Genomic DNA, 18184 nt, shown 5'->3' with positions numbered 1-18184 from the left:
GGTATTATTTTAACATGTCATTAATACACTTTAAGTAGAGAAATACCAAAAAAGTAGAGACTGGCGTACGGAAGTGTGGTGGTGAGGGTGTAGATGGATCCAACTTCCCATAGACACCACTATATAGCACTGATGACTTCAAAGAGTTTGGCTGTTTTTGTGGATTAGGAAGAGGATGAAGCCAGTGGTCTCCAAATCTTCTTGATTGGTCGACACTATTAGTAAAGTTGTGAACATGCACCCCGTAAATGTGTTTATTAAGTATATACAAGTAATACTATTCTAACTGATTATTAAACATTATAAAACACAAATAGTTATATAAGATAAACAAATGTATTGTTAACTGTGATAGCTCAATATTAGATAATGTCACAACAATATTTAGGTAAGCTTCAGTGTTATCAATAGCAGATGGAAACTCTACCATTTTCAGGGATACTTGCATTTCTTTTCTATTCAATCCATGGTTTCTTTACATGAATATTAAAGCCACTTGTCCACTCTGAAGGATATTCAGTTAAAACCAAAAAATACAATTCCATTTAATCCAAGCATATCCAAGTACATATAAACAGCAATATGCAGCAGCATGCTAAAAGCAACAAAAAGTGGGCAAGTGAGCAGGCTTATCATATGTAACACAAACACAAATGACATGGAATTAGTGAAGGCACCAATGGCAATCTGTATAATCAATATTAGTTAAGCATTAATAACTCACGGCATGTTTAGATTTCTATTAAAAATATTACCAGAAGAAAATGTTAAATGCTTCCTCCTGAGACTATTTGCTACTTATTTGTCAACAGAGCTAATTGAATATTTAAGATAAATTCTTTACTGGTTTATCAAGTCTGAAACATGCATATTTAATTTAAATAACACTAGATAAATATGAATTACAGTACTATTGATAAAATGAGACATTCTCCTTTATCAATAGCGTATCATTAGGATTTTGTTGTTCTTATCAAAGGCTTTCATGTTCTCTGCCTTCAATTTTTAAAGTACTGATGAAATTACTTCATTTGATTCTGAAAGTTTATTTTACTTACATTTTTTCTTTAATCAGTTTCACCTGCTATAAAAATCACCTAAACAGAATTACAGGATAATCCTACAAGATCTCGTACATTATTTAATTAGATTTTCACGTTCATAACTATTTAGATTCCTATGGACATTTCAGAGCTACCAAGTCTTTTTTTTCTAGTTTTTCTTTCAAGGGGATACTTCTAAACTACAGACATGGATTCCTAAAAATATAAGTTCACTAATTTGATCAAAAGAGGTTAACACTTTAGGGGAAGGTTTTAAAACCAAATTTTATTTCTTTAACAAATATAAACTTTATATATATAAAATCTCTGCTTTAACATGAAGCAATCTCTTTCCCATAAACCCTATCTCCTTAGATTTGGATCATTACTCTTCTATGACTGCTCCCTTCCCCCTCCCCCACTTAAATTTAATCTTTAATTTCATCTCTACTCATCTTTTTCAAATCCAACCCCCTTCTATTTTTTTTTTTACAGCAGTTTCCCAAATTATTTTCAAACCTTTTCTACCCAATTGGAGATTATACATTAATAGGAGTATTCTTTCTAGTAAATCTAAACAATACAAGCTTTTGTAAGATACACACATATAGATATAAACATAACTGGAAATGACTGATTTTCTAATATGCCTTACAGAAGACCTCATTTTACAGACATACCACAAATATATGAGAAGGACTATGACCTGCAATTAATATACCACTGTGAACAGTGAAATACTAACTTCACTTTATTTAATCTGAAGTACTAAATAAGTTACTGTTAAAGGAACAGTGTTCAATACCGTATGCTAATGCATATATACGGAATTTTAAAAAGCTGTACTCGTGAACCTAGTGGCTAGGTAGGAATAAAGATGCAGACGTAGAGAACGGACTTGAGGGCACGGGGCGGGCGGGGGGAGGGAAAGCTGGGATGAAGTGAGAGAGTAGCACTGACATATATACACTACCAAATGTAAAATGGATGGCTAGTGGGAAGATGCTTCACAGCACAAGGAGATCAACTTGATGCTTTGTGACAACCTAGAGGGATGGGATAGGGAGGCTTAAGAGGGAGGGGATATGGGGATATATGTATACATATAGCTGATTCACTTTGTTGTACAGCAGCAACTAACACAGCATTGTAAAGCATTTATACTCCAATAAAGATGCAAAAAAAAAAAAAAATGAACAGTGTTCTACTCTATCATGACGATAACATATAAGATTTACTACTTGTTGGACACTATTACAAGCACTTTACAGTGACTTACTTCATACTCCCAACTACCCTAAGGTTTTAGTCATACTTTTCTCCCTACTTTCTATATGAGAAAACAAAGAGGTTAAGTCATTTGCCTGAAGTCAAATGTGAAAAGTGCTGAAGCCAGGACATAAGACAAAGAATTATGCAAAACCATATTATAAGTATTGTTAAAAATCAGTTCCCTCGCTTTTGAAAATGTCCGTACCTAGCACCGTCCCTCCATCCAAATTCTGGCAACCCTACGGTGGTCATAATAATAATTTGGGGAAAACTGGGATGGGAAACATTACCTGTGTGTAACTTTGCAAAGTCTGAGACCTCTGAGGTAGAGCACAATGTAGGGTAGAGCACAATGTAGGGCAAATGTCAGGGGCCTGACAACATCTTATTCAAAGAATCCATGTTCTTAGAGAACAGACTTGTGATTGCCAAGAGGGAGGGGGTATGGGGGAGGGATGGATTGGGAGTCTGGGGTTAGCAGATGCAAACCATTATATACAGAATGGATAAACAACAAGGTCCTACTGTATAGCACAGGGAACTATATTCAATATTCTGTGATAAACCATAATGGAAAAGAATATGAAAAAGAATGTATATATATGTATAACTGAATCACTTTGCTGTACAGCAGAAATTAACACAACACTGTGAATCAACTATACTTCAATAAAAAAACCAAACCAAACCAAACCAAAAAAATCAGTTCCCTCCCAAGCTAGTTCCCAGGAATAGCAGTCTAGCCTCCTTACATATGAATATGTGGTTTTAACTGTAGTTTGTTCAAATCAGTGCGACTTAAAAAATCTGGGGAAGATAAAGAAAATGTATATACATACAATGAAATATTGTGCAGCCTTAAAAAGGAAACCTTGTCATGTGCTACAACATGGATGAACCTTGAGAACATTACACTAAGTGAAATAAGCCAATCACAAAAAGACAAATGCTGTATGAGTCTACTAATATGAAGTATCTAAAGTAGACAAAATCATAGAACATAGAATGGTGGTTGCCAAGGGCTAGGAAGAGGAAAGAAGGGGAATGGATACAGATTTTCAGTTTTTCAACATGTGAAGTTCTACAGCCTGTTGCACAACAGTGTGAATATATTTAACACTACTGAACTATACACTTAAAATGGTTAAAATGGTAAATTTAATGTTATGTGTTTTTTACTATAATTTTTAAAAATCTGGGAAAATCTCCCCTGTTACTTCCCACTCCCACAGATGACTTATATGTTAGGAATCTTACAGATAAAATCTTCAGTGTCACAGATAAGTTCAAATTAACTATGAAGGATACACATCAATATAAGATATTACTGCAGACAGTACTCTTTGCTAAGATCCATCCCTTCCTCCATTAGCTGCAGAGACTAGTTTTCCTCTCTAATTTCAGATTTATAAAGACTACTTTAAAACTATTCCAAAGTTTTTTAAAAAGTAAAAGCTGTTTTCCTCCAACACTCCCCCAGGTTAAAATAATAACAAGAAGATAGTTCTCAAAAAGCCCTGATTGCCCTCTAAGAAACAATAAGAAAGTGATTTGTTACCAGCAGCTCTCACAACTCTCACTATTCAAATCCTAACAGTACCAAACATTCATCCTAAGAGTAGATTCAATTTTTAGAGACAAGATGATGACCAGAAGTCACATGTTATGAATAATACTAGTATTTAAACTGGAAGATATAATTTTGCTCTTCATTCAAAACAAACCGTGACCACAATATAAACTGGATCCCTACAGTAGCTTACCTCCCTACCACCGAATCATCATTGGAATAAGCAAAACACCTCCTTAGCCTAAGCAATTCAGGACCAATTTTTTTTTTAAAGTCTTCTTAGGAAGGCCAAGAGGGAAAATATACAAAAACGTAGTAAGTTATACATGATTTTTTTTTTTAACCTCACCTCTCACAATCCTATTCTCAGTTTTCATATCATTCATCCAGCAGATAAACATATCTTCTCCCATGTTCACAAATCTATGTTTATGTTACTCACCAAGGGTACAAAATATAGCTCTACATTAATTCTACTACTAATCCATTCTAATTTCATGTTGCAAGAAAATTATCTTTCAAACTGGTTTGCAGTCAGAAATTCCATGGAGAGTCAGTGGTTAGGACTCGGCGCTTTCACTGCCAGGGGCCCAAGTTCAATCCCTGGTTGGGGAACTAAGATCCTGCAAGCCTCGCAGTGCAGTCAAAAAAAAAACTGGTTTGCAGTCATCTGTTAAAACCCTCTTTTAAAAAATAGCTATGGAAGAACAGATAGTTGTTTGAATACTATATATTATCATAATTTGTTGAAATACAATGGCAATAGCATATAGCATATAGTATACTATATGCTCATCTTCTCAAATTTATATAACCTGGATTTCTTTTGTAAGTTTTAATTATTAAAAACTCTTTAAAAGGACTTCCCTGGTGGCGCAGTGGTTGAGAATCAACCTGCTAATGCAGGGGACACGGGTTCGAGCCCTGGTCCGGGAAGATCCCACATGCCGCGGAGCAACAAAGCCCATGTTCCACAACTACTGAGCCTGTGCCCTAGAGCCTGCGAGCCACAACTACTGAAGCCCGTGCGCCTAGAGCCCGTGCTCCGCAACAAGAGAAGACCCCACTCGCTGCAACTAGAGAAAGCCCATGCACAGCAAGGAAGACCCAACGCAGCCAAAAACAAACAAACAAACAAACAAACCTCTTTAAAAAATTAAACGTTGGGAGTATGATCTACTACTTCAATGTTTAATTATTTGTATATCACTTTAAAAATACATAGAAAACGTCTAAAATTTTAAACCCTCAGGGCATGAGTTGTTTAGGATGATAGTTTACCAGATAACTACAGGTTACCATATTTTGAATGGAAATCTCTCCAGAATTAATTATGCATTTACCTACTTTCTTTAGTGGGAAGCTCAGTCTAATGACTCAAATTCATTATTAAAAATAATTTATGGTAGTAAACAAGCCCTAGAACATTGTACTAAAAACATACAGAATTCTGGCTTTTTATTTCTTGTATCTACTTGTGGGTTTTTTGGGGGGTTTTTTTTGCCTTCTTCCCAACTCTTCCATCCTCCATCTCTCAGGCTACATATCCATTGTCCATTCTAATGTTTATCTTCCAAGCCAGTTTTAAACTTGGAAATCAGCCAGGATTGTTAAAACTGTGTATAAATATTGGATAAATTAGGTCTACAGAAAGAACCTAAAGCTTTTCCTAAGAAACCCAAACTGAAAAAAATGAAGATGGGGACCTCCCTGGTGGCACAGTGGTTAAGAATCTGCCTGCCAATGCAGGGGACATGGGTTTGACCCCTGGTCCGGAAAGATCCCACATGCCACAGAGCAACTAAGCCTGTGCGCCACAACTACTGAGCCAGCGCTCTAGAGCCCGCGAGCCACAACTACTGAAGCCCATGCACCTAGAGCCCGTGCTCTGCACCAAGAGAAGCCACCACAATGAGAAGCCCGTGCACCACAATGAAGAGTAGCACCCACTCACCGCAACTAGAGAAAGCCCATGCAGCAACAAAGACCCAACACAGCCCAAATTTTTTTAAATGTTAAAAAAAAAAAAAAAAAAAATGAAGATGGCCACAGTGGCTATACCTGCTCCAGCACAGGGATTTTCAAACTATAGTTCCTTAAAAGACACTACAGGTGTCAGCAGAAAAGATGACTATGTATAAAGTCTCAGGCCCTCATATAAATCAGAGCAACCCCATAAGATCAGTGTTATACACTGGAGTTCTACCTAAGGCTTCATTTGAGGTTAGGTTCTACTCTAGCACTGAACTAAAACTGATGTTGCTGCCACTGACACTAGGGTTAGAAAAAAATAATGGTTTGGGGTTTTTCCCCTACCCACCTCATTTAAAAAAATATTCCCTTTAAACAAAAGAGTCCCTTGATTTCCTCAATCCTGTGTTTAAAATGCATATTACTTTTTCTAAGGATTATTCACTACACTTTCTATGGATTCAACCATCTTAATTTGAGTTTCTACAACCAGAAATAGGAAACAATGCTTTAAATGATCCAGTAAACCATAATGATGCTACGTATAGCTTTGAACAATTATTTCTAGTTAAAATGTTACAAGTTTCATCGTTCTCTAATTTTTCCTGAGTCTTCTACAATCTCTCTGCCATATTACCTATACATAAAAGAGGGCACTTAGTCCATGTGTGGGCTTGGCTATTATAAGGAATATAAGCCAAAAAGCTGTATCTTGGCAGTTTCAGAATTTGTATATTTTCTTCTGCCCTCAAATTTCAATGTATTCAATTCAAACATTTATTGAGCACCTACACTGACTAAAATTATAACCTAACACATCAATCGGAACTAGTGAGGTGGTGGTACAGTAACAAACAATCCCCAAATCTCAGTGGCTTGACATAACAAAAGTTTATTTCTCCTTAATTTTACATGTCCAACTCTGGTTGGCAGGAGAGATCTGCTTATCACAGTCCCTCCACTTGACACATGCTTCCAAGATTGTCTTGCCAAGGAAGGTAAAAGGTAATGTGGTAAATCACATCCTGCTCTTAAACTTTCATTCACATTTTATTGGCCACAGTAAGTCAGATAGCCATGCCTGATTTCAATAATGACATGAAAGGGCAATCCTATCACGTGCTTAGAAGAGAAGTGGTCTATTTATGAAGAAGCATGATTCCCAAGTCCCTGTGCTGATCAAATATTCAATTTACTTTTCCTCCCACATTTGGATACACCTGTCCCCTTCATGCAGAAGATAACCCAAAAATCCCACCTAGTTATAGCACCAAGCTCAAAGCTCTCAGGTCCAGACGTGGCCCTTGTTCACAAAGACCTGTTTACTAAATCAAGTTATCTACCTCCCTTCACAGACACAATACACAATGACAGAAAAAGCTAAGTATAACCATAAAAAACACTCCTGTTCAAAAGAGGAGGAACAGGAGATAAAACAGTCAATAGTTCATAGCAATTCACATACCCCGCTGAAGAGATAGTGTAAGTGCTCTCTGCTCTGGGGGAGAGAATGCTCTGACTGATCACTGGGAGGAGTTTCTCAGTCTAGTATTCTCTGAGCCTTTTGGCTCTACCTTCCAGGAGATTTTTTTTTCTTGCCTGCTATCCTCCTCCACCACAAGTGAAGTGGACACAGGGAGTGTGCATCCTTAGCTAAGAGGAATTTTCAGCCTGCTGGTAGAAGGTTAGGGGGTGGTGACCAACTCATGCAATTACACTTTCTTCACACTTTCCATGTTGGTTTCTTGGGGTGTATAACTCCCTGAAAAACTTAGAGGCTTCTTATCTGTTCTAGCCATTTCCAAGTGCCAATGTCTAGAACCATAGCTTTTTTTTCTAGATATGTCTTTTAGACTTTCTACATTTCTTTGCTTTCTTGCCCCATGAGACTGTGTACTATCTATTTCTCTCGACTTAATTGTGGGTGCCTTGGAACTACCTGGCTTTAGTAGGGAATCCATACCTTTTAAAAAAGTCTCTTTTCCCTAACCCAACGGAAAGGCACCACCCCCTTAAGTAGACCTTTACTCTGAATTACCTTAATCCATTGATGGTCATAACCCTCATTGCCAGAAAAGTTTTAATTATCTGCTCAAAAGGCTTCTTAGTTTCATCTCTTACTGATTGACAGTGAGAAACAATTGCTTCTTCCAATCCTACAATTCCCCAAATTTCTGGACTCTCTTTATTGCTCTTCATTCCCACTTGCAAACTAGCCAATCATGTTCTAGCTCATTTTTTTCTTCCATCTTGTCAAATGGAGCCAACAGCAGCTAAAATACAATTTGTTTTCCAGACTCGTCCCCTAAAGCTATAAATGCATTAGGTACATTACTGGCCTTCCAAGTTATTGCAGGCAAGTTTTACCAAATGCTTCTCCTCATTCTATCTTCCCAGCCTCTAGTATCAGTCTCCTTGCTGCCTGACCCTTGACCAATGCAACATTTGAGGAGTTTTGTTAGAGCACCCTACCGCTTGTACCAACTTTGATTTTAGTCAGGATAGGTTACATAAATGCTGTCCGATAGAAATATAATTCAAGTTACATACGCAATTGTAAAATTTCTAGTAGCCACATTTAAAACGTAAAAAGAAACAGTGAAATTAATTTTAATATATTTCATTTAACCCAATATACCCAAAATAATTACATTTCAACCTGCAAGCAATGTAGAAATTATTGAGCTATTTTACATTTTTTTCATACCAAATCTTTAAAATCCGGTTTATATTTTTACACTTAATCACATCTCAATTCAGTCTAGCCACATTTCAAGTGCTTATTAACAGCATCATGGAGCTAGTGGCTACCATATTAGACCATGCAGGGCAAAATAAAATTGCAGTAGCTAACAGCCCCTGAAATCTCAGTGGCTTAAAACAAAGGCTTATTTTTTATTCATGTCCACTGTAGCCAAGAATGTTCTGCATGCTTTCCTCACTTACAGATCAGGCTGGTAGAACAGTCAGTAAAGCATACATAGTTCATTGGCCAAAGCAAGCTACATAGCTGCATCCAACTTGGTTGTGCCCAGAAAGAAATCCAGAAATATTAGGTAGATAGCTCTAATGACTATCACATCCAATTTTTAAAATGCAATTAAAAACTTCCAAATTATGTCTTCAAAGAACTGTATCTTTTAAATTTTCCTTTTTTCCCAATAGACACCTACTTCAAAAAGCAAATAAAGCAATGAAGTAGTAAGCTACCACTAGCTAGTTAGAACTCTAGGACAAATGCAGTTTCTTTGCTATGAAACATAATTTTTTCAATAAAGTTTCTGAAGAGTCGGTAAACTCTTCAGAAACTCGGTACAAACTCGGTAGTTGACTAGAGCTCAAATACTATTCCTTTTACTTCATTTTGGCAAACAAGTACTTCAAATCCTCTTTAACTTCTCTTATCAAGCCTTTCTAAGGGACTACTGCCACTGAAACAAGGCTGAAAAAAAATTAAATGGCAGAGGAAAAGCCACATTTATTCCTCAAAAGTGGACAAAAGGGGCTTCCCTGGTGGCGCCAATCTGCCTGCCAATGCAGGGGACACGGGTTCGAGCCCTGGTCTGGGAAGATCCCACATGCCGCGGAGTGACTAGGCCCGTGAGCCACAATTACTGAGCCTGCGCTCCGCAACAAGAGAGGCCGCGATAGTGAGAGGCCCGTGCACCGCGATGAAGAGTGGCCCCCACTTGCCACAACTAGAGAAAGCCCTCGCACAGAAACGAAGACCCAACACAGCCATAAATAAATAAATAAATAAATAAATAAATAAAAATTTTTTAAAAAGTGGACAAAAGAGAGGAAAATAACATTAATCAAAACTAAAGATACTTCTACTTTTTTCGAAAAGATTTCCTTATCTCCTTTAGAAGTTAATGTTCTGCCATTTAACACTGTAACATAAAAATCAATTGCCTAGCAGTGGTTAAGAGTCCGCCTGCCAGTGCAGGGGACACGGGTTTGAGCCCTGCTCCCGGAAGATCCCACATGTCGCGGAGCAACTAAGCCCGTGCACCACAACTACTGAGCCTGCGCTCTAGAGCCTGTGAGCCACAACTACTGATCCTGCGCTGTAGAGCCCGCGTGCTTAGAGCCCGTGTTCTGCAACAAGAGAAGCCACCGCAATGAGAAGCCCAGGCACTGCAACTAGAGAAAGCCTGCACGCAGCAATGAAGAACCAATGCAGCCAAAAATAAAATAATTTTAAAAAAAAATCAATTGCCCATTTATTCATCCAAAATAAAGGTATTACTTCAAAGCCTAAAGTTTTACTTTCACAGGTCTAAGGCTGAAACCCCTTTCTTCTAAAAATAAACTCTTACATTCTATTCCACCTTCACTTAAGCATCAAAAGAAAGAATTTTAGCCTATTAGAGGACCCAAGATACTGGCTGGATTACATGAAGTTTTAGGAATTAAAGGGTATCCCAGTGAGGTATAAGTGGTAGGCAGTAAAAGAGCATCATGGACTTTCCTGATGTCACAGTGGTTAAGAATCCACCTGCCAATGCAGGGGACACGGTTCGAGCCCTGGTCCGGGAAGATCCCACATGCCACGGAGCAACTAAGCCCGTGCACCACAACTACTGAGCCTGCGCTCTAGAGCCCACGGGCCACAACTACTGAAGCCCACGTGCCTAGAGCCCATGCTCCGCAACAAGAGAAGCCCCGGCTCGCCACAACCAGAGAAAGCCTGCGCACAGCAACGAAGACCCAACTCAGCCAAAATTAATTTAAAAGAAAAAAAAAAAAAGAGCATCACAAGGAGGGACTAATGTAAATAAAACAGCAAATTTTGCTTAGGGAATACATGTGTGCTGGTATATACGGGGATTGGTTTCATATAACCATTAATACCTCCCTACAAAATCCTTGTTTTGAAGCCGGGTATTCTAACTTAATTATGAATCAGGGTAAAATAAACTCTTAAATAAAGAATAAGTGATAACATCTCGAACTGATAAGCAATCAACATAGACGACTTCCGGAGAGAAAATAATAAGACAAAGCCAAACCCCAAACAAACAAACAAAACCAAAACTATACTGAATCCAAACTAAACTTTCTGATGCCAGACATCAGAAGAGAAATACCTGTTTTCCTGCTACCCAAAGAAATCTACTACCCACTAAAACTTTATAATCCTAAAAGAATATCTTAGAAATGGTACCAAATATACACATTTTCGTGCATTTTTATTAATGCTAACAGAGTATCTAATTAATTTACAGTCCCCATCCCCGAAAATCTCCCCCAAATCTTCTTTTTTATAACTTTCTCATTCAGTTTACCTACTCATGACTTCATGTTATCACCTCTCTTCTACAGAATTCCAGTCCTCTGTCCTGAGCTCAGTCCTCTATCTCTACCACCAATAGTCATTGCAACCTAGCACCACAAATTCAATCCATTAAAACTGGTATCCCTTTGCTTCCCCCAGATCAGCTTCCCTTCCCAACTCTGCCCATGGTATGATCTTTTTAAAATAAAGGGCTCATCTTTTATTCCAGATAGCTTATCACTAAATCCTGTAGATTCAACTTTTGAAATGTCGAGCATTTTTACTTCCTTACTTTATTCCTGTATAACTGAAACAGCTTCCTATCATCTATAGTGCCAGTTTCTTCCCATTCCAATATATTCCTGAAGTACATCTTCCAAGAGTTGACTTATTCATGTTATTCATTTGTTCAAAAACCTTCAAGGGCCTACGTTAAAAATATTAAAATCCTCACCAATAGTACTTAGCGCTGTCTACTCTCACCCAAACATGTCCTATCAGTCTCTGGTCCCCAGACAACATCAAAGCCTTCTATTTATGCTGTTACCGAATTTCCCAAAGCATTTCTCACAATTAACCCAATGAAATACTTAATCTCCAGAGATGTACAATCTAAAAAAGAAAAAGGATGCTGCTTCCTTTCCTTAAACAGTCAGGTTTATTTTCCACAGGATTTCTCAGACTTTAATAAGCTCATGAGAATTTTTCATAACCTATTTAATAATACCCATTAATATCTTACAAGCCATTTTTTGGGAAATGCTGGGCTATTAAACTATCTTCTGGATAGACTGTCTCTATTCTCACTTACATGGCTTTTTGTCTTGTTAGAACATATCTTCCCCTCATCTTTCTACCTATACAAATCTATATTCCTCTACTGACGTTCTCTCTTTTCCATAAAATCTTCCCTGACAGCTGGAACCCTCTTTGATCTAAGACTTCTCTGAACTTTAATTCTTCTAAATTTCCTCATATGCAGACAAGACTAAATCTAAATTCCTGGTGCTTCTCTTGTTTTTTCCCCCCACAGATTTATAGATTAGTTTCTGAAACATAATTCTCAATGCCAAGAGTCTTTAAAAAGCTACACATTTAACACAATTACACAATTGGAAGCAGTATAAAATAAACAAGTATCAGGCATCTCACACAACTGAACAAAGTTAATCATTTCAGAAGCAAGCAGGTAAAATTTACATCATATGTTACCACACAAACCTATTTTTATCCTGTATCTATTACTGATATTTCATTCGTTCACTCTCAAAAAAAGCACAGAGATCAAAAGATGAATAAGAAATAATTGCTGAATTCCAAAAGAAGACAAACATGTTAACTGTAATACACAAACATGCTATTAAAATAAAGGAGGCAGGAGTCAGGAAAGGCTATGGGATGAGGTAGTATCTGAGCTAAGCCTTGGAAGATGTCAACTCAAAGGTTACTCCTCTACTCCTCCCTGTTCCCAACTGTGGTTCAATGTTAGTGTACCATTTACCACATTACATTAGAATCTTCTACCTGACTGCCTAACCCAATGGTTCTCAAAGAAAAGGGGGGAAATTTTGCCCTCCAGTGGACATTTGGCAATGTCTAAAGCCATTTTTTATTGTCACGAATGAAGTGTTAGGGGGTGCAACTGGCATCTAGTGAGGGATGCTGCTAAACATCCTACAATGGAAAGGACAGCCCCCACAACAAAGAATTATCAGGTCAAAAATATCAATAACGTGGAGACTGAGAATACCCAGTCTAACCTTTAGATTATGAACAATTTTGGTGCAAGAAGTATCTTATTCACCTTTGTATGCCCAGCACTGGACATAGCAGGAATTCTATACATAGTGGTAAATAAACCTCAATTTAAAGGCAATGGAATACAACTTTACATGTCAATTATACCTCAATACAAATAAAATAAAAAATAAATAAAGTCAATGGAAGAGCCAGTGAAGATTTTAAAGAAGGCAACAACATGACCTGTGTTTACTGATGTAAAGGATATACTGGAACAACTTCCAGTATCTTCCAAAATTAAAGATGTATATAATCTCTAGATATATATCTATTCTTCAGATACACATACATTCCGTAGGTGAAAAATATATGTGTATAAGGGTATTCACTGCAGTATAATTTGAAGTAAGATAGAAAATAAATACCCACCAATAAGGATCTTATTAAATGACAAGATACTTGTTCAATAGAATACTGTTACTGTCATTGTTAAGAATGAGATAGCTCTCTACTTGTAATATTAAGAGGTCCAACATAAAAATCTTTTATGCAGAAGAATGGTACAATTTCAGGGAATGGTAGAGAATACACACGTATGGTAGTGTTTGTAAATGTACCCTTCCACCAGAGATATTCCATACAGTTAAAAAAAACCCAAAAAACTGGTAACAATGGCTATCTCTAGGGAGAGAAACTGGGGGCTTAAGATAAGGAGGAAAAGAGACTAACTCTTCAATGATTACCCTTTAATATATTTTCTGAATGTATGCCTTGTGCAGTTATTACTTATTATTCAAGAAAAAATTTTTCTAAAAAGAATTTTAAATGCACTATAAAGAGGAAAGATTAGAGGCATGGAAAACAAATTAACTATTATAACAGCCTAGGAGAACAGTAAAAGCCAGACTAATAAAATGAGAATGGACAGGAAGAACAGATCACAAAAACATGGCAGAGATAATACCAAAAGGACTTGGAACTTTCTACCAGGAAACAGAAAAGAGTTAACCCTGCATCTGCATGCAAGCAACTAAAGGTAACTGAAGAAAAAACACAATTGTACTAATTATTCAACTGAGCAACCAGTAACACCTGCAATTCTGTCTCACCAATAATTTCACTTTGCAATTGTCTCAGATGACCATTTCATGCCTTTTTCCTTCTTAAATTTCTAAAACCTGTCCTCCTCACCCATCTCAGCTTCTTATAACAAAAGGAAATTAGAAGCAATCTGACAAGAATGACCTTACCTTCCTACCAACATAGCTGTATCTGCAAAGCCCTATCCCATGCCCTTCCCATTAAAACATGATTATTCCCACTCTTCTCTGTGGCCAACCTCTATACCTGTGTCCTTTATTTCATCTTGCTTGCCTTAATAACTTTCCTCTATTATACCTTCTTCCTGCATCATCAATTTCTTACTTTTTTTTGAGACATTCCCAGAAAAACCCACCCTGACCTCAAGCTTACCTCCAACTACCATGTCTTATTTCAACATTCCTCTTCTTAACAGAAAAATACCCTTAAAACATTTGTCTGTAATTACTGTTGCTACTCCCTCTTCCCTTCATCTCCTTTTAAATCACTCTATTCAGGCTTTTCTCCCCAACACTCCACTGAAACCACAACAATCGGATACCCATTCTTTACCATCTTATGTACCCTCCACAATATCTGAAAAGTTAAGAACTCTTCCTTTAAGTGGTTCATTCACTTGGCTTCCAGGATATTGCTCTCTGCTGGAAGCGCCTTCCATTGCCCTTACTGGTTGCTCCTCTGCTTCTTGCCCCCTAATGTTTAAAATGTCCTCAGATTCAGCCAAGGATTTCCTTCAATTTTGGTCATTTTAAGTTTCAGTTCCTGAATTTGTATTTGGTTCTTTTACAAATCTGCCATGTCATTTTCATCACAATCCCAAACTCTCTGTTAAAAATTTTCAAGCTTGGCTTTTTCCTTCCAGACCATAGTAAAACAATTGTTTTAATCTATATTTGGTATATAAAGTTCCAGTAAGTCTTATTTCTATTGTCTGATGTTTCTGCTGGTTCTCACTCATGGCATGTCATCTCCTCATATGCCCAACTACCTCTGATTCTGTACTAGACACTGCATTTGAAAAATCAAGGAAAATAATCTGAGGCTCAAGATGATACTATTTTCCAATCTCTTCTTTATCTATATTCTTTCTGTATTAAGTTACTAATTTTTAAACCAGTTGCACTTCAAAATCTCTTGGAGGCTTTTAAAATACATCTTTCCTAGGCCTAATGCAGCAATTAAATTAGAATTGGAAGGACACTCAACACAAACTGTTGGCATTTTTAAAAAGTTCCCTGTGAGAGAGAGCAGACAGCAGAAGCAAGAATTACAATTCTGCGGCCTGTGGAAGGAAAACCACATTCACAGAAACACAGACAAAATGAAAAGGCAGAGGACTATGTACCAGATGAAGGAACAACACATAAAACCCCAGAAAAACTAAATGGAGATAAGCAATCTTCCAGAAAGAGAATTTAGAATAATGATAGTGAAGATGATCCAGGACCTTGGAAAAATGGAGGCAAAGACTTGAGAAGATGCAAGAAATATTTAACAAAGACCTAGAAGAATTAAAGAAAAAACACCTAGAATAATTAAAGAACAAACAAACAGCAATGAACAATACAATAACTGAAATGAAAAATACACTAGAAGGAATCAACAGCAGAATAACTGAGGCAGAAGAACAGATAAGTGACCTGGAAGACAGAATGGTGGAATTCGCTGCCATGGAACAGAATAAAGGAAAAAGGATGAAAAGAAATTAAGACAGCCTGAGAGACCTCTGGGACAACATTAAATGCAACAACATTCGCATTACAGGGGTCCCAGAAGAAGAGAGAGAGAAAGGACCCGAGAAAATATTTGAACAGATTATAGTCGAAAACTTCCCTAACATGGGAAAGGAAAAACCCACCCAAGTCCAGGAAGCACAGAGAGTCCAAGGCAGGATAAACCCAAGGAGAAACAAGCCAAGACACACAGTAATCAAATCGACAAAAATTAAAGACAAAGAATGATGTTGAAAGCAGCAAGGGAAAAATGACAAATAACATACAAGGGAACTCCCATAAGGTTAACAGCTGATTTCTCAACAAAAACTCTACAAGCCAGAAGGGAATGGCATGACATATTTGAAGTGATGAAAGGGAAGAACCTACAACCAAAATTACTCTACCCGGCAAGGATCTCATTCAGATTCGATGGAGAAATCAACTTTTACAGACAAGCAAAAGCTAACAGAATTCAGCACCACCAAACCAGCTCTACAACAAATGCTAAAGGAACTTCTCTAAGTGGGAAACACAAGAGAAGAAAAGGACCTACAAAAACAAACCCAAAACAATTAAGAAAATGGTAATAGGAACATACATATTGATAATTACCTTAAACGTGAATGGATTAAATGCTCCAACCAAAAGACACAGGCTTGCTGAATGAATACAAAAACAAGACCCATATATATGCTGTATACAGGAGACCCACTTCAGACTTAGGGACACATACAGACTGAAACTGAGGGGATGGAAAAAGATATTCCATGCAAATGGAAATCAAAAGAAAGCTGGAGTAGCAATACTCATATATTAGATAAAATAGACCTTAAAATAAAGAATGTTACAAGAGACAAGGATGGACACTACATAATGATCAAGGGATCAATCCAAGAAAAAGATATAACAATTATATATGCACCCAACATAGGAGCACCTCAATACATCAGGCAACTGCTAACAGCTATAAAAGAGGAAATAAACAGTAACACAAGAATAGTGGGGGACTTGAACACCTCACTTACACCAATAAACAGATCATCCAAAATGAAAATAAATAAGAAAGCAGAAGCTTTAAATGACACAATAGACCAGATAGATTTAATTGATATTTATAGGACATTCCATCCAAAAACAGCAGATTACAATTTCTTCTCAAGTGCACACGGAACGTTCTCCAGGATAGATCACATCTTGGGTCACAAATCAAGCCTCAATAAATTTAAGAAAATTGAAATCATATCAAGCATCTTTTCTGACCACAACTCTGTGAGGTTAGAAATGAATTACAGGGAAAAAAACGTAAAAACCACAAACACATGGAGGCTAAACAATACATTACTAAATAACCAAGAGATCACTGAAGAAATCAAAGAGGAAATCAAAAAACACCTAGAGACAAATAACAATGAAAACATGACGATCCAAAACCTATGCAATGCAGCAAAAGCAGTTCTAAGAGGGAAGTTTATAGCTATACAAGTCTACCTCAAGAAACAAGAAAAATCTCAAATAAACAATCTAACCTGACACCTAAAGGAACTAGAGAAAGAAGAACAAAAAACCCCAAAGTTAGCAGAAGGAAAGAAATCATAAAGATCAGAGCAGAAATAAATGAATTCAAAACAAAGAAAATAGGAAAGATCACTAAAACTAAAATCTGGTTCTTTGAGAAGATAAACAAAATTGATAAACCATTAGCCAGACTCATTCAGAAAAAGAGGGAGAGGACTCAAGTCAATAAAATTAGAAGTGAAAAACGAGAAGTTACAACAGACACAGCATCCTAAGAGACTACCACAAGCAACTCTATGCCAATAAAATGGACAACCTGGCAGAAAGGACAAATTTTTAGAAAGGTATAACCTTCCAAGACTGAACCAGGAAGAAATAGAAAATACGAACAGACCAATCACAAGTAATGAAATTGAAACTGTGATTAAAAATCTTCCAACAAACAAAAGTCCAGGACCAGATGGCTTCACAGGTGAATTCTATCAAACATTTAGAGAAGAGCTAACACCCATCCTTCTCAAACTCTTCCAAAAATTGCAGAGGAAGGAACACTCCCAAACTCATTCTATGAGGCCACCATCAAATCACCCTGATACCAAAACCAGAGAAAGATACTACAAAGAAAGAAAATTACAGACCAATATCACTGATGAATATAGATGCAAAAATCCTCAACAAAATACTAGCAAACAGAATCCAACAACACAGTAAAAGGATCATACACCATGATCAAGTGGGATTTATCCCAGGGATGCAAGGATTCTTCAATATACGCAAATCAATCAATGTGATACACCATATTAACAAATTGAAGAAGAAAAAGCATATGATCATCTCAATACATGCAGAAAAAGCTTCTGACAAAATTCAACACCCATTTATGATAAAAACTCTCCAGAAAGTGGGCATAAAGGGAACCTTCCTCAACATAATAAAGGCCATATATGACAAACCCACAGCAAACATCATTCTCAAT

General features: G+C 37.0%; 1 protein-coding gene across 5 annotated transcripts in view; it reads right to left on the bottom strand.

The window, feature by feature from the left end:
* SP3 (Sp3 transcription factor) overlaps positions 1-18184 on the bottom strand; it is a 104306-nt gene that overhangs the window by 18851 nt on the left and 67271 nt on the right. The gene's annotated exons all lie outside the window — the stretch shown is intronic.

This window comes from Balaenoptera borealis (genome assembly GCF_965194805.1).
Source record: "Balaenoptera borealis genome assembly, chromosome: 6".
NCBI classification, from domain to species: Eukaryota; Metazoa; Chordata; class Mammalia; order Artiodactyla; family Balaenopteridae; genus Balaenoptera; species Balaenoptera borealis.
The sequence above is the reverse complement of the archived record's forward strand: the minus strand, read 5'-3'. Positions and strand labels throughout refer to the sequence as shown.